Genomic DNA, 17,384 nt, shown 5'->3' on the forward strand with positions numbered 1-17,384 from the left:
CAATTAAGTCACTGTGAAAAGCCCTTAATCACCACATTCCGGCGCCTGTGAGTGAGAGATGAGCAGTGAAGCATGTCCCAGGCTGCTTCGGTGCGGAGTAACTGGGGCGCCCAGAGGGAAATCGGCTCCCCTTTTTATGGTAGTAGCCCCCATAAACAGAAGGTTTAGATAGACAATTTCAATTTACAAAGAGCAGGTAAGTTATAAAGTTTAGGGAATGAGGGGAGGGTCATGTCGGATCCGGGGAGGGGAGGCGCGGGCACGGGGGGGGGGGGGGGGGTGTCAGTTGGTCTAGGAAGAGGTCGATCCGGAAGGGCAGTCAGTTTGGGAGAGGAGGAGGGTCAGTCTAGGAAGGAGGAAGGGAGGGAGCGGTAGTCTGGGAGGGGTGGTCAGCCCAGGGGGGGTGTCAGTCCAAGAAGGAGTGGGGGGCGGTCGGTCATGGAGTGAGGGGAGGGCCAAGGTGGTCAGGGCAGGGGGGGGGGAGAGGAAGGGTCATGCAGGGATGGGTGGGTGGGTCAGAATGGGCGGGTTGGGGGATCTGGTTAGATCTTAAAGTGGTTCCAGGTCTGGGGGTGGGGGCCAAGGGGAGTGTTGGATGTGGTGATGGTGTGATTAGTTCCTTGGTTATCGTGTTTGTGTGGAGTGTCCCCTGTGCAGCTGGGTCTGGGTGTTTAAATAGTTACCTTGCGATTCACTTCACCCACTGGCAGCCCACCCTTACCCCTGGGTTTCTCGCCAGCATAGGCTGGTTCCAACGGGAAATCCCATTGACAAGCAGCAGGAGTATAGAATCTTACTGCCAGCGAACGGCACGTCGCCGCCGATCACGGGGCTGGGAAACCGCAGAATCCAACCCCATTAGTACAGAGAGCCCAGAAAATCCACCAGGATCACAATAGACTGAGATGAATCAAAATAAAGTCTGCTGCACTGATTTGGATATTATATCCTCCAGACTCGCCATGGTTGATCTGCTGCTGGACATCAGGCACTTTCAAAGTGGGGGTCGTGACCTGTAGGTAGGTCGCGGGTGGGTATCGGGAGGGTCGCGGAGCTATCCATCGTGGCATTCCCGATCACAGGAATTCACGGCACAACAGCCTCAGCAGCCGGCTGTTTACCATGTCGGCCGTAAGCGGCTTTAAAAATGACGGCTGCGGCCAGCTAAAAGAATGCGGGTGCACTGAGCATGCATGCCCGCTCTTCAGTGTCATGCGCAGAGTCCAGCGAGAAGCACCGCCTCCTCCGGACGTCAGTGCGCTGACCCAAGAGAAGGTTTTTAAAAAATTCAATGCAATCTTCCTGCCTGAAGCGAAGCAGAGAGCAGGTCACGCGCTCCGAACGCTGATGTCATGTGCTTTGGGCCCGATTGTGAATCCTCCATTTTGTCAGCAGCAAACAAGTAAATGAGGACCAAGCAGGCTCACCTCTCACATTAAAGGTAAGATAAAATGGTGAGTCCCAAATGTCGGCCGGCGTGGGTAGCAAAGGTCGGCCAGCATGGGTCGCGAAGGTCGGCAGTGTGGGTTACAAAGGTCGGCCGGCGTGGGTCGCGAAGATCGATCGGCATGGGGCCCGAAGGTTGGCCGGTTGGTAAAAATGGGTACCCGGAACAAAAGTTTGAAAAACACTGCTGTAAACTAAACTTATGAAAATGTGAAGTATGAAAGACATAGGTTAGCTATAAAAACGTCATTTTTACATCACTTAATATGGTTGGGAATGGCACCATTTGTAGCTGACAGAGTAGGGCCTGCTGCTGTTCAATGCCATTGAATGGACTGGATGTAGCATGTGGTTGTGTCAGATATAGATACACAAAGGAACGGTACAAGGTATAGCGAAATCCAGAAGCATATCCTACATCCACCCTACAGGGCACTGGTGGTCCAATACAGTAGATTGCCTCATCACCCTTTTGGAACTCAAAGTTGTCAAGACAGATAGACTTAACAAGGGAATAAAATTGCAAGGAACATTTTTGGATACGATAAAAGTTCTCCCAGAGGAAGTTAAAAAGGTAGGACCATGTTCAAAAAATGTAACTTTCAGAGGACTAAATAATCTTCATAAGTCTGGGACACATTGTTCACTTCCTATGAAAGGCAGATGAATAATTGGTACTTTTAAGCAGCTCTATGCAATCATCGAGATTGTCTTATGGCCACCAGATGAAGACTTCTGCAAGAAGAATGAAGTGAATCCCACTTGGGAGGGTTTGCAAATACATGTGGATTTCCTTACCCCAACTCACAGTCCCCTCCAGCAATGGGGAGGGCAACTTCCTCTGCAACCCACAATTTGGAGAAGAATTGAATGTTTATTTTGGGACCATTGTAAGCACAAATACCTCCAGATTTTAAGGCACTCGATTATATTTTAACAAAATGAATCAAATATTAAGTAATGCACATTATGTTTTGTTTTACAGCTGAGGGTCAGTCAGCAGGATACAACAGAACAAAAAATGTTCCACAATTATTCAATTCTGATTACGATTGCAGAAAAAGCATTCTTTTCAAATCAATTAATAATAGACAAACTGTTCAACTGTATTCCCTTTTTAATCAGAACTCTTCAAACATCTTTGCTGTAAAGCTGTATTTACTTATAATTAAAATTGCTCAATAAAAGGATTTATCTTCTGTCAGTAAGGATATTTTCTTGAGAACTGTGCGTGAGATCTTCTGTTCTTGGCAGTCCAATCTGCTGCCTGAAAAATGTAACACAACACACATGCTAACTCTCAGGAGGCAGGCCTGCCATATCTTCTGCCTGCCCATCAGGCGGTTAAGTGGACAGTGCTGGGTCTTCCTCCTGCCCGCCCGTCAAGAGCTGCCAGCCAATCAGAGGCTGTGACTGCTGCCGGAACAACATCCCCAGAGTTCCAGGATTTAAGAGTAACCCAGGAAGAAGCTAAATGCTTTTGTGAGGGGAGAGTGGCAGAGTCTCCATGGGTCAGATTAACAGGAAGAGGGCGGGGGCATGGGGGTTGGCAGCAAAGGCAGGGGGTGGCTGTTAGTGGCCACCCCGTTGTCTCATTTCTAGGCACAGGTTAGTGCAGTTTGAGGGAACTAATCTGTCTACCCTCCAGCTGACATGAAGCCCGCAACGTTTTACCTATCACGCATACTGCATGTCAGCAGGTCCGCCTGGAGCTGGGGTGATTGCAGTGAAGGTGGGAAGAAGCCTTTAAGTTGTCATTTACTGGACACTTAAAGGACTTAAATGGAGGTGGGTCAGGAAGCTTGACCAAGGGACTTCCTGTGAAGAACTTATTTCCAATGAAGCAGAAAGGCATTGGGTAATGGTCCTGATGCCAACTCAACACATTTTAAGGCCCATCCGCCTCCTACAGGAAGATGGACAGAAGATTCTGGTCCATGCCTTTATACCACAGAATCCCAGTTAGGAGGGAATGAGATGGTATGGGTCATTGCTCAGACCCGTTTTCCTGGCACACCTCTCGGTCCCTTCTTTTTCTGTCTATATGCTTGTCTTTGGTGACAGTATTTAGAATCACAGGGTCAAGTCCATATGTACACAGATGACATCTAAATTTATCTTTTCAAATTGGGTCACTGTGTGGAGTCTGCACATTCTCCCCGTGTCTGCGTAGGTTTCCTCCGCGTGCTCCGGTTTCCTCCCAGTCCAAAGATGTGCAGGTTAGATGGATTGGCCATGCTGAATTGCATTTTTACCAGGACAGGGGAACCCTCTGCTGCTGGGAAAGATTGCATGGTAAATCCTAGCTGGCAGCCTCCCAGCAGTCTCAGGGTAGGGATGCGGGTGAAGGATGGGAGTAGCCTCCTTTTTGGGGGCACTTTGGCCCATGAAAGGGCCTCGAGCAATGGCTGACCCCGCAGAACTCATACAATCTTCCCACGGCAACCATCACCCCCACTCCTTGGTGGAGCTGACCTGACTCCACTTAATAATAATATAATAATGAGCGACATGTGGCGCAGTGGTTAGCACTGGGACTGCAGCGCTGAGAACCCGGGTTCGATCCCGGCCCTGGGTCACTATCCATGTGGAGTTTGCACATTCTCCCCATGTCTGCGTGGGTTTCACCCCCACAACCCAAAGATGTGCAGGTTAAGTGGATTGGCCACGCTAAATTGACCCTCAATTGGAAAAAAATAAAATTGGATACTCTAAATTTATTAAAACAAAAATAATAATAATATAATAATCGCTTATTGTCACAAGTAGGCTTCAATTAAGTTGCTGTGAAAAGCCCCTAGTCGCCACAATCCATGCCTGTTTGGGGAGGCCGGTACGGGAATTGAACCCGCCTTGCTGGCCTTGTTTGCATTACAAGCCAGCTGTTTAGCCCACTGTGCTAAATATCTGTAAGGGCATCGCCCATCAATACACCCGGTTCCTTAAGTTATGACGTCAGCAATTGCCGCACTCCCCAATGGTACTGCTGAATTGCTGGCCCTCTGATTGAACTCTAGGTGACGGGTTGCTGTCTGTAATGATATCATGGTTGTGTTATAATTCACGACTGACCACTAGGAGTCTCACTAGTATATAAGTGAATGTCAAAGTCAGCTGACCCCTCAGACTGGCTGGAGGAAGTCAAAGAGAGAGGCTGCTTGTGCATGATTTTACTATTTTTTTCATCTGTTCTCTTGTATATAGTTTACCCACACTTAATGTTAATAAATCGCTTATAGCTTTAACTTGTATATAGTTTACCCACACTTAATGTTAATAAATCGCTTATAGCTTTAACTACAAGTGTTCTTGGAATAGATAAGGCCATCCGACAAGAACATTACACTGTCCTTAATAGGAAGGCAGACTTGGCAGGATCCACCTAATTGTTTGCTGCCCCTACAATGATGTTCCAGATCCGGAGAAATCCAAGGTGGCTGATCCTCCAGCTGTGGCCCTGGTGTGTGTCTACTGTCTGAGAAAAGTTCCAGCTTTGGAGTGGGAAACGATTTCCAAATTTCCACGACTCTCTGTATGAAGAAAATGCTTTTTAATTTCATTACTAAATGGTTTGCCAATAATTTTGAGCTTTGTCCACTTTTTCTGGATTCCCCCACCAGAGAAATTAGGCCAGAGAGAGAGAGAGAGAGTGACAGACACAGAGAGAGAGACAGAGTGAGAGAGGGAAAGACAGAGAGAAACTACCAAATCCCTTTATCATTTTAAACACTTCAATTGGAATGTAAGAACATATGACAGAATTAGAAGAATACCCCATATGTTCTCTCGCTCCTTTTCTAACATTCAATAAGACAGTGGCTGAACTTTTACATAAACCTCATTTTCCTTCCCTTGTCCCATATCCCATGATTCCCTTGAAGCCCAAAAATCTATTGATCCCAGTCTTAAAGATTCTCATCAACTGAGAATCCGCATCCAATTTCAAAGATTCACAACCCTCTTGGGTGAAGAAACTAAATCACTCCTCAACCTTCTAAACTCAAGGGAATATAAACCAATTTTATACAACCTGTCTTCATAATTTAACCCTTTAAGAGTCAAACCATCTCCACCCTGTTCAATAAATCTTCCTCTGCTGCGTTGCTGACATCTGAACATCGTACCTCAGATGAGGTCTGATTTCCCACGATGAATTCCTTCCTCCTGGAGATTAAAGGCAAAATTCTACTAGTCTTTCTGCTTACTTGTACCTGTGCACTAATTTCTAGTGGTTAATGTACATGGACAGATTGGGAGATATAACTCCCCTTTCCCATGGAAGAGCTTTCAGCAAAACATTTTCATCAAAGCATTTTGCATGCCAACGCCCATTCAAAACCAGGTAAGAGCCACAATGATATAAAGGCATGCAGGGATAACATCCGCAAACTTCACTGAAGATTGGAACTAAATTAATACTTCATGGTAGCAGAGTGGTTAGCAGAGTTGCTTCACAGCTCCAGGGTCCTGGGTTCGATTCCCGGCTTGGGTCACTGTCTGTGCAGAGTCTGCACGTTCTCCCCGTGTCTGCGTGGGTTTCCTCCCGGTGCTCCAGTTTCCTCCCACAGTCCAAAGATATGCAGGTTAGGCGGATTGGCCAGGCTAAATTGCCCTTAATGTCAAAAAAGGTTAGCTGGAGTTACTGGGTTACGGTGATAGGGTGGAGACGTGGGCTTAAGTGGGGTGCTCTTTCCAAGGGCCGGTGCACTCGATGGCCTGCTTCCGCACTGTAAATTCTATGATTCTGTAGATTTTCACATTGAATAGTAAGAAAACAACATCCTGAAGAGAAGTGGAAGGTCCTGTGGTTATAGTGGGGAGACATCTACTGTCTATGGATTGCATTGCAGCAGAGACAAAACAATATTCTGCTGTCCATTTCTGTGCAATCCAAGTCAGCATCTTATTCACCGGTAATGGTACTCTATTCAAACCAGAGGCTGCATCAAGATTAATTGCCCCAAACACCAGGGGCGGGATTTTCCAGCGGCTGATGCTGGAATTGGAAAACACGATTGGGCGGTGAATCGGTTCCAACGCCGAAACCGCAGAGGGCACCGATTTCACGCCAAATCGCAATTCTCCATCACCTTGACAGCGGCGTCAATGTGATCCAGAAAGCGCATACACTAAACACCATTGGCATATCATTGGCGGGCCTGACCTTGTAATCTCTGATGGCTCAGCGATTCTCCACCTCCAATGGGCCGAGTTCTCAATGGCGAGGTTCACTTGTGCCTTTAAAAATTGTGGAACCGGCATCTTGGCTGATGAAGGAGAGACCGTGGGCTGCCGGGCCAGACACTTCTGGGCTGGCTGGGGTGGGGGCATGCCAGGGCTGGGAGTGGGGGGGATGACAGGGGAAAAAGCCGTGTGGCCGGCAAGACCCCTCACGGGACTGGGGCGGTATCCAGGAACACACTGCCATTGCTGTGACCTGCAAGGCAGCCATCTTGCTGCGCACCCACTGACCACCCACCTTGGGCCCTGTTTCTGCAGAGTGACACCGACCGTATGAGTGTCCCCAAGTCACCCAACCTGCACCCCAACCCCCACCTCCCATACCCCTCCTGCATACCACCCTTACCATCGGCCACCAACGGGGCATTACGTGGCCCACCCAAGGGCAAAGCCCACAGTAGCCCATACGGGGGCACCAAATGGAGGCTGCAGAGTATACCACAAGCATGGGAGGTGCCATCTGACAGTACCCCTGGCAATAGGGCCGGGCGCATGGCCAGAGGCCCTCATGGTGCCAAGCACCGATGGGGCCAGGGTCTGCAGTGCAACTGGGGGCACCGCGTAGCCCGTTGGACCTGTTTGGGTATGGGGGTAAGCACCATGCTAATATGTCGGCCTTTCACTCCCTACAGGCAATGGGTATTGGAATTCAACCAGCAATGATGGCCTTCCTGCTTGTCGCCACTGCTCTGGGGGATGCCCGGAGGCTGTACGAGCTGGAGTTGTTCGAGGAGGAGGGCCCTGCAGCAGCGGAGCATACAGCAGCAGAGCGTGCCCCAGAGGGACATTAGGCATCCATCCAGGATGGAGAGCCGGCTGCCCAATAGGCCAAGGAGGAGGAGATGCAACGAAGGCATTGCATGAGTCCTTGAGTGTACTGGCAGCATCTGTCATTCGAGGACCTGCCGGACAGGGCATGCCGTCGAACACTCATACTATGCAGCGAGACAGTGCAACAGATCATGACGCACCTGGTGGGGAGAATGGGGGAGGACACCTGCTCCCAGTAGCCATTAAGGGACGGTCACCATGAACCTTTATGCCACGGGGTCTTTCCAGATACCAAGTGGGGCTCAGTCCGGGATCTCACAGAGCTTGGTGCATCCATGCCGGCATGAAGGCCGTATATGCCCGGATGGCACAATACATACATTTCAATGCGGACCGAGCCCACCTGTATGCCCGGGTAGTGGGGTTCACTGCCATCGCTGATATGTCCCAGCTCCAGGGGGTGATTGACAGGATACATGTCTTCTTCGAGCACCTGCAGACGATAGGTCACTCTACACAAACCAAAAGTGGTTCCACTTGATGACGTGCAGCTGATATGTGACCACCAGATACGCATCATATGGGGGCAGCACAGTGGCACAGTGGTTCGCTCTGCTGCTTCATGCCGCCAAGGTCCCAGGTTCGAACCCGGCTCTGGGTCATTGTCCGTGTGGAGTTTGCACATTCTCCCCGCGTTTGTGTGGGTTTCACCCCCACAACCCAAGATGTTCAGGGTAGGAGGATTGGCCACGCTAAATTGCCCCTTAATTGGAAAAAAATGAATTGGGTACTCTAAATTTATAAAGTAAAAAGATATGCATCATACGCATCTGCATCTGATACCCAGGCAGTGTGCACCATGCCTTCATCCTGGCACTCTCGACGATTCGTGACATGTTTGGGGAAATGCACAACAGTAATGTGGAGATTGTTTAAGGAGCACTTGCTGCGAGTGCTGAATTGTTTTGTCCCACTGAGACGAGGAAGGAATGGTAAGGTGAAGGAGTCTTGGATGACAAGAGAAGTGGAGCTTTGTATCAGGAGGAAGAAGGAAGCTTACGTAAGGTTGAGGAAGCAAGGATCTGACTCAGCTCTAGAGGGTTACAAGGTAGTCAGGAAGGAACTCAAAAATGGGCTGAGGAGAGCTTAAAGGGGCATGAAAAAGACCTGGCGGGAAGGATTAGGGAAAACCCCAAGGCGTTCTACACTTATGTGAGAAATAAGAGGATGATCAGAGTGAGAGTAGGGCCGATCAGGGATAGTGGAGGGAACTTGTGCCTAGAGTCTGAAGAGATCGGGGAGGACCAAAATTAATACTTTGCTTCAGTATTCACTAGAGAGAGGGACCTTGTTGGTCATGAGGACAGTATGAATCAGGTTAATAGACTCGAACAGGTTGATATTAAGAAGGAGGATGTGCTGGAAATTTTGAAAAGCATCACGATAGATAAGTCCCCTGGGCCTGACAGGATATACCCAAGGTTACTACAGGAAGCGAGGGAGGAGGTTGCTGTGCCGTTGGTGATGATCTTTGCGTCCTCACTCTCCACTGGAGTAGTACCGGATGATTGGAGGGAGGCGAATGTTGTTCCACTATTCAAGGAAGGGAATAGGGAAACTCTTGGGAATTACAGACCCATCAGTCTTACGTCTGTAGTGAGCAAAATATAGGAAAGGATTCTGAGAGAGAGGATTTATGATTATTTAGAAAAACATAGTTTGATTAAAGATAGTCAACATAGCTTTGTGAGGGGCAGGTCATGCCTCACAAGCCTCATTGAATTCTTTGGGGATGTGACGAGACACATTGATGATTGTCGGGCAGTGGATGTGGTGTATATGGATTTCAGTAAGGCACTTGATAAGGTTCCCCATGGTAGGCTCATTCAGAAAGTTAGGGGGCATAGGATACAGGGAAATTTGGCTGTCTGGATACAGAATTGGCTGGCCGAAAGAAGACAGCGAGTGGTAGTGGATGGAAGGTATTTCGTCTGGAGGTCGGTGACCAGTGGTGTCCCACAATGATCTGTTCTGGGACCTCTGCTCTTTGTGGTTTTTATAAATGACTTGGATGAGGAAGTGGAAGGGTGGGTTAGTAAGTTTGCTGATGACACGCAGGTTGGTGGAGTTGTAGATAGTGTTGAGAGTTGTTGTAGGTTACAACAGGACATTGACAGGATGCAGAGCTGGGCTGAGAAGTGGCAGATGGAGTTCAACCTTGATTAATGTGAAGTGATTCATTTTGGAAGGTCGAATTTGAATGCTGAATACAGGGTTAAAGGCAGGATTCTTGGAAGTGTGGAGGAACAGAGGGATCTTGGGGTCCACGTACATAGAACCCTCAAACCTGCCACCCAGGTTGATAGGGTTGTTAAGAAGGTGTATGGTGCGTTGACTTTCATTAACAGGGGGATTGAGTTTAAGAGCTGTGAGGTTTTGCTGCAGCTTTATAAAACTCTAGTTAGGCCACACTTGGAATATTATGTCCAGTTCTGGTTGCCTCATTACAGGAAGGATGTAGATGCTTTGGAGAGGCTACAGAGGAGATTTACCAGGATGCAGCCTGGACTGGAGGGCATGTCTTATGAAGAAAGGTTGAGAGAGTGTATGAACCCGGCGGGGTGGTGGTTCGCATGGTGGTAGGGGTTTACAAGGCTGGTCCTGGGAGGAAAGATTTTTGGCATGTCATTACAATCTTAGCCCTACACTGAGCTATGTGCAAGGTTTGTGAACTATTTACAATATTCGTAAGAGGAAAAGAACATTTTCGTTACAGTCCAACAACATTCTTGTGTTACACCGATGCCACGAGTCGAGCGGGCGGTCTGGTCTTCCTTGTCGATCGCCTCAGCCCCGGTGGTGGTGCAGGTGCTTGTTCCAGCGTTGTCGTCTCCGGGAGCGTTTCGGTGTCTGTTTCTGTTTCACTCCTGGTCGGACACGGGAGGACGACCGATCCTCCCGGGAAGGGGGCGGTCGCGGGGTGCGCCGGTGGTAGGGAGGGAGTGATCGGTGTCGGGGGGGTGTGCGTGTTGCCGGCGGGCGCCAGGTCTCGCAGGGAGACCGTGTCCTGTCGGCCGTCGGGGTACAGGCGTACTGCGGGTTCGCGTGGAGGAGGTGAACCCTCTCGACCAACGGGTCCGACTTGTGCGCCCACACATGTTTCCGGAGCAAGATAGGTCCTGGGGCCGCCAGCCAGGTCGGCAGCGACGTTCCGGAGGAGGACTTCCTGGGGAAGACAAGGAGGCGCTCATGGGGCGTTTGGTTAGTGGTGGTACACAGCAGCGACCGGATGGAGTGGAGAGCGTCCGGGAGGACCTCCTGCCACCGTGAAACTGGGAGATCCCTGGACCGTAGGGCCAGTAGGACGGTCTTCCAGACCGTGCCGTTCTCCCTCTCTACTTGCCCGTTCCCCCGGGGGTTGTAGGTCGTCCTGCTCGAGGTTATACCCTTGCTGAGCAGGAACTGGCGCAGCTCGTCACTCATGAAGGAGGACCCCCTGTCGCTATGGATATATGTGGGGCAACCGAACAGTGTGAATATGGTGCTAAGGGCTTTAATGACTGTGGCCGCTGTCATGTCAGGGCAGGGGATGGCGAAAGGGAAACGGGAGTACTCGTCCACCACGTTCAGGAAGTATGTGTTGCGGTCGGTGGAGGGGAGGGGCCCTTTGAAATCCAGACTGAGGGGTTCAAAGGGGTGGGAAGCCTTGATCAGGTGCGCTCTATCCGGCCTGAAAAAGTGCGGTTTGCACTCTGCGCAGATGTGGCAGTTCCTGGTGACTGTACGTACCTCCTCCACAGAGTAGGGGAGGTTGCGAGACTTTATAAAATGGTAGAACCGAGTGACCCCCGGGTGGCAGAGGTCCTCGTGGAGGGCTTGGAGACGGTCTATTTGTGCGTTGGCACATGTGCCGCGGGATAGGGCATCGGACGGCTCGTTCAGCTTTCTGGGACGGTACAGGATCTCGTAGTTGAAGGTGGAGAGCTCGATCCTCCACCTTAAGATCTTGTCATTTTTAATTTTGCCCCGCTGTGCATTATCGAACATGAAGGCTACCGACCGTTGGTCAGTGAGGAGAGTGAATCTCCTGCCGGCCTGGTAATGCCTCCAATGTCGCACAGCTTCCACTATGGCTTGGGCTTCCTTTTCCACTGAGGAGTGGCGGATTTCTGAGGCGTGGAGGGTTCGGGAGAAGAAGGCCACGGGTCTGCCCGCTTGGTTAAGGGTTGCCGCTAGAGCTACGTCGGAGGCGTCGCTCTCGACCTGGAAGGGGAGGGACTCGTCGATGGCGCGCATCGTGGCCTTTGCGATATCCGCTTTGATGCGGCTGAAGGCCTGGCGAGCCTCTGTCGACAGGGGGAAGGTAGTGGTCTGTATTAGCGGGCGGGCCTTGTCTGCATACTGGGGGACCCACTGGGCGTAATATGAAAAGAACCCCAGGCAACATTTCAGGGCTTTGGAGCAGTGGGGGAGGGGAAATTCCATGAGGGGGCGCATGCGTTCGGGGTCGGGGCCTATTATCCCATTGCGCACTATGTATCCCAGGATGGCCAGCCGGTTTGTGCTAAAGACGCACTTTTCCTCGTCGTATGTGAGGTTCAAGGCGTTAGCGGTCTGGAGGAATTTTTGGAGGTTGGCGTCGTGGTCCTGCTGATCGTGGCCGCAGATGGTTACGTTGTCGAGATACGGGAACGTGGCCTGCAACCCGTGTTGATCAACCATTCGGTCCATCTCCCGTTGGAAGACCGAGACCCCGTTTGTGATGCCAAATGGGACCCTTTGGAAGTGGTATAGACGCCCGTCTGCCTCGAAGGCTGTGTACTTGCGGTCACCTGGGCGGATTGGGAGCTGGTGGTAGGCGGACTTGAGGTCCACGGTGGAGAAAACCTTATATTGGGCAATCCGATTTACCATGTCGGATATGCGGGGGAGAGGGTACGCATCTAGCTGTGTGTACCTGTTGATGGTCTGGCTATAGTCTATGACCATCCTTTGCTTCTCCCCGGTCTTTACTACTACCACCTGTGCTCTCCAGGGACTATTGCTGGCCTGGATTATGCCTTCCTTCAGCAACCGCTGGACTTCAGACCGAATAAATATCCGGTCCTGGGCGCTGTACCGTCTGCTCCTAGTGGCGACGGGTTTGCAATCCGGGGTGAGGTTTGCAAACAAGGATGGCGGTTCAACTTTGAGGGTTGCGAGGCCGCAGATAGTGAGTGGGGGTATTGGGCCGCCGAATTGAAACGTTAGGCTCTGCAGGTTGCACTGGAAATCTAATCCCAGTATTGTGGGCGCGCAGAGTTGGGGAAGGACGTAGAGCCTGTAGTTTTTAAACTCCCTCCCTTGCACCGTTAAGGTCACTATGCAGAACACTTTGATCTCTACGGAGTGGGATCCTGCAGCTATGGAAATCTTTTGCGTACTGGGACGGATGGTCAAAAAACAGCGTCTTACCGTGTCGGGGTGGATGAAGCTTTCGGTGCTCCCGGAGTCAATCAGGCATGGTGTCTCGTGTCCGTTGATCAGCACCGTTGTTGTCGTCGTCTGGAGCGTCCGGGGCCGTGCTTGATCCAGCGTCACCGAGGCCAGTCGTGGTCGTAGTGTCGCAGCGTCTTCGTTGGACCCCGTGGAGCCGTCGATGCTGGGGTCCTTTGTTGTCATCCAAGATGACGGCGTCCATGAATCGCACGTGGCCGGGGGTGGACAAAATGGCCGCCCCCACGGATCGCACGTGGTCGGGGGTGGACAAAATGGCCGCCCCCATGCATCGCACATGGCTGGGCTGTCACAAGATGGCGGCACCCATCCTCCCCTCATGGTGGCCGGGACCCAAAATGGCGGCGCCCGCGGGTCGCACATGGGGCGCTGGGGGGGGGGGGGGGGGGTTGGGGAGCGTTTGGGGTGCGCTGGGCTCTTTCTTCTCCGGGGACAGCGGCGACCCCCCGGGACTGGCACACAGCCGCGAAATGGCCCTTTTTGCCGCAGCTCTTGCAAATCGCTGCGCGGGCCGGGCAGCGCTGCCGGGGGTGTTTCGCCTGCCCGCAGAAATAGCAGCGGGCCCCCCCAGGATGATCTGGCGTCTTAACCGCGCAAGCCTGTGAGGGGGGGGGGGTTGTCGCGACGGGGGTCCACGGAGCCCAAGGGGCTGCCGCGCAGTCGAGGCCGTAGACGCGGGCGTTTTGTGAGGCCACATCTAGGGAAGCTGCGATGGCCCGTGCCTCTGAGAGTCCTAGCGACTCTTTTTCTAAAAGTCTTTGGCGGATTTGGGGAGAGTTCATACCTGCCACAAACGCATCGCGAATTAACATGTCCGTGTGTTTTGTCGCGTTTACCGGCGGGCAGCTGCAGCCCCGTCCCAAAATTAGCAGCGTGGCGTAGAACTCCTCTAACGATTCCCCGGGACTTTGCCGTCTCGTTGCGAGTTGTTAGCGTGCGTAGACCTGGTTCACGGAGCGAACGTAGATGCTCTTCAGTGCTGCGAGCGCCGTCGGGAAATCCTCTGCGTCTTCTATGAGAGGGTAAATTTCCGGGCTTACCCTTGAGTGCAGGACCTGCAGTTTCTGGTCTTCTGTGATCCGGCCGGGGGCCGTTCGGAGGTAGCCTTCGAAACAAGCTTGCCAGTGTTTAAAAACTGCTGCCGAGTTCACTGCGTGGGGGCTGATCCGCAGGCATTCCGGGGCGATCCTGAGCTACATAGTCCTTTAAGTTACGCTTAATAAATTGTAGCGCACAATGACTTACGAGAGAGACGAATAGAGATGAAATCGATGAGGCTTTATTAAGCGTGACTTGTTCCCCGCAGTTCAGCAACAGACTGGAGCGGCGGGGAGAAGCCCGGGTTCTTATACTCCGCCTTCAGGGCGGAGCTTGGGGTCAACAGCCAACCAGGACCCGGGATCTGTCAGCCAATAGCATCACGGCTTCACAGTCCCACATGACCCCTAATACATACTACCACAGAGAGCTAGGGCTTTTCTCACTGGAGCGAAGAAGGCATAGAGGTGACTTGATAGAGGTGTATAAGATGATGAGAGGCATGGATAGAGTGGATAGCCAGAGACTTTTCCCCAGGGTGGAAATGGCTGCCACGAGGGGACATAACTTTAAGGTGATTGGAGGAAGGTATGGGGGAGATGTCAGAGGTAGGTTCTTTACACAGAGTGTTGGGTGTGTGGATGCACTGCCAGCAGAGGTGGTGGAGTCAGAGTCATTAGGGACATTTAAGTGACTCTTAGACAGGCACATGGATAGCAGTAAATTGAAGGGCTGTAGGTTAGGTTGATCTTAGATTAGGATAAATGGTCGGCACAACATCGTGGGCTGAAGGGCCTGTACTGTGCTGTACGGTTCTATGTTCTATATGTTTGAGAGGCCTCTCCAGCTGGGGGATTGGCTCCTGGGTGACAAGGTTATCCATTGTGGTCATGGCTGATGACGCCTATCCGGAGGCCACAGAGCGACGTGGAGACCCACTACAACAACGCCTCTACAGCGACCGTGGGCATGATCGAGAGGTGCTTCGGCCTCCTGTAGATGCGGTTCAGGTGCCTGGACTGCTCTGGAGGAGCCCTCCAGTATGATGCTGAAAGGGTCGCCCGCATTATGGCGGCCTGCTGCATTCTCCACAACATCGCACAGCAAAGGGACTATTTGCTGGGGGAGGATAATGAAGGCCAGGCCTCGTCCGACGAGGATGATGCGGGGCTGGCGAGGATGGGTAGGACATGGAGCCCAAGCAGGCACGGGAGGCCGCACGATGTGTGCGTCAGAGCCAACGCGCATGGGATGCTCTGATCACCTCCAGGTTCACCGACTAGGGAATGGGGGCTGGCCAGGGGCACGGACACCACATCTCAACCACACACCCCACCTCCACCCGCCACCCATATACCTGCCGCACTATGGGGATGCGGGCAGTGACAGCGGATCTGATCCATGGGGTGGAGAATGATGACAACTCGCTTGGCATTGAGCTCCGGTGCTCCACATCGTATGACAATGTCTGACTTCTGCCCATGGTAGCATTTTCCATGGTTCATTTGGGTGATCCCTGCAGGTGCACTGGCCATTCCATCACGAGGTCCCATCAGATCCCTGGGGTGACGATGGTAGGGATGGGAGGTTGGAGAGTCTAGCCTACCCACAATGTCTGTCCATCCCCCCCAAGGCTCCTTTCTGGCCAGCACAGACCAGTGCACCCCTCAATCCATCTGACAGAGCACTGAGGCAGGTTGTAACAATGTGAACAGGTGTTTAATGTGCACAATATATACAGATACGTGCCCTAGCCTCGAGAACTAAACTATGCTCTGCTCCTGTGCCAACTTAATTAGTGTCTAACTTTCTGACCTTACGGGCCCTAACGCTACGTCTAGGTGAACCCCCAGGCGGTACATCAGGAGTGGAGGCAGCCTGCTGTGATTCCCACCATGTGACCTGGGCCCCCTTTGGCGGCTGTCTTATGGGATGACTGGGCCTGGATGGGACCGGCTGCTGGCCGGGCATCCCAGGTGGCGTGGTGCTGTCCTGTTCTTCCTGCTGCCCACCAGATGCACCAGGGACAGGATGGGGAGCCCGAGGTGCTGCAGTGTTCTGGCAACTCCATTGTGAGAGTTACTGGCACAGGCCCCAACACTTCCTCTTCCCTTGGGATGCCCGATGGCCCCAGGCTACTCCATGGGATGGGGGTGTGAGGGGAGATATCCACTGAGGCTTCCCCACCACCTGGTGCTGAGAGTACCTGGAGGCCCACTCTGGTCTCAACCAGGGTCTGCATGCTCATGGCCATGGAGTTTAGGAAGTGGATCACCTCCGTCTGGGACTGCGCTAAATCATGCTGTGACTGTGCCACTCCCTTCTGACTCTGTGACACATCAGCCAGTGACTGCACCATCTCCCTCTGGGTCTGGGCCACCTCCCTCTGTGTCTGCGCCACATTGGCCAGTGCCTGGGCAAAAACGCCGACGCTCACAGCCATGTGATTGACCACTGTAATGTCCAAATGGGTCTGGCACATAGCTGCCTGTGAGTCGGCAGCCATATCCTCGGCCAGCGCTTGCACAGAATTTCCCAGGCCTCAGATAAGCTGATCCATAGCCAAACCCTCGCCCCCAATGCCTCCACTGCGGACACCACCTATGCATTGTTGGCCTGGGTGATATGCATCGTCGGCACCATCTTCTGCTCCTGCAATTTGGACTCCTCCAATTACACACAGGTGCTGGATGCTCACCGACAACCCTCAGTTTCTGCGACTTCATCTCCATGATCAATCAGAAGTGCGAAACCGGACTGGATGGCAACTAGTCCCTGGTGTCGGCCTGGCCTCTGACTGTCCTCCCTCTTGGGGGTTCCTACCTCCATCTGATGAACCAGAGCGACTGTGTGGTGTGCACCAGAGGGTGTCCCAAGAACCCCTTCACTAAAGTGCCAAACCGAGGTGAGTGTCTCTGGGATGGTGGAAGGTGTTGGAGGCAGCTGTGATGGGAAATCTGTGTTACACCTGGACTCAAACTCCAGAGTGTCTTGGGTCTCACGTCAAGGACTCCCGTCTGTGCTGCTCATCGATCGACAGTTCCAACACACCACAGCAAAAAACGCACCAACCTCCTCAGAAGATAAACATGGGACACAACCGACAGAATACCCTTCGTCATCCAGTACTTCCCCGGAGTGGAGAAACTACGACATCTTCTTCACAGCCTTCAATACGTCATCGATGAAGATGAACATCTTGCCAAGGTCATCCCCACACCCACACTACTTGCCTTCAAACAACCGCGCAACCTCAAACCATTGTTTGCAGCAAATTACCCAGCCTTGAGAACAGTGACCACGACACCACACAACCCTGCCATGGCAATCTCTGCAAGACGTGCCAGATCATCTACATGGATACCACCATTACACGTGAGAACACCACCCAC

This window comes from Scyliorhinus torazame, chromosome 7 (assembly GCF_047496885.1).
Source record: "Scyliorhinus torazame isolate Kashiwa2021f chromosome 7, sScyTor2.1, whole genome shotgun sequence".
NCBI lineage: Eukaryota > Metazoa > Chordata > Chondrichthyes > Carcharhiniformes > Scyliorhinidae > Scyliorhinus > Scyliorhinus torazame.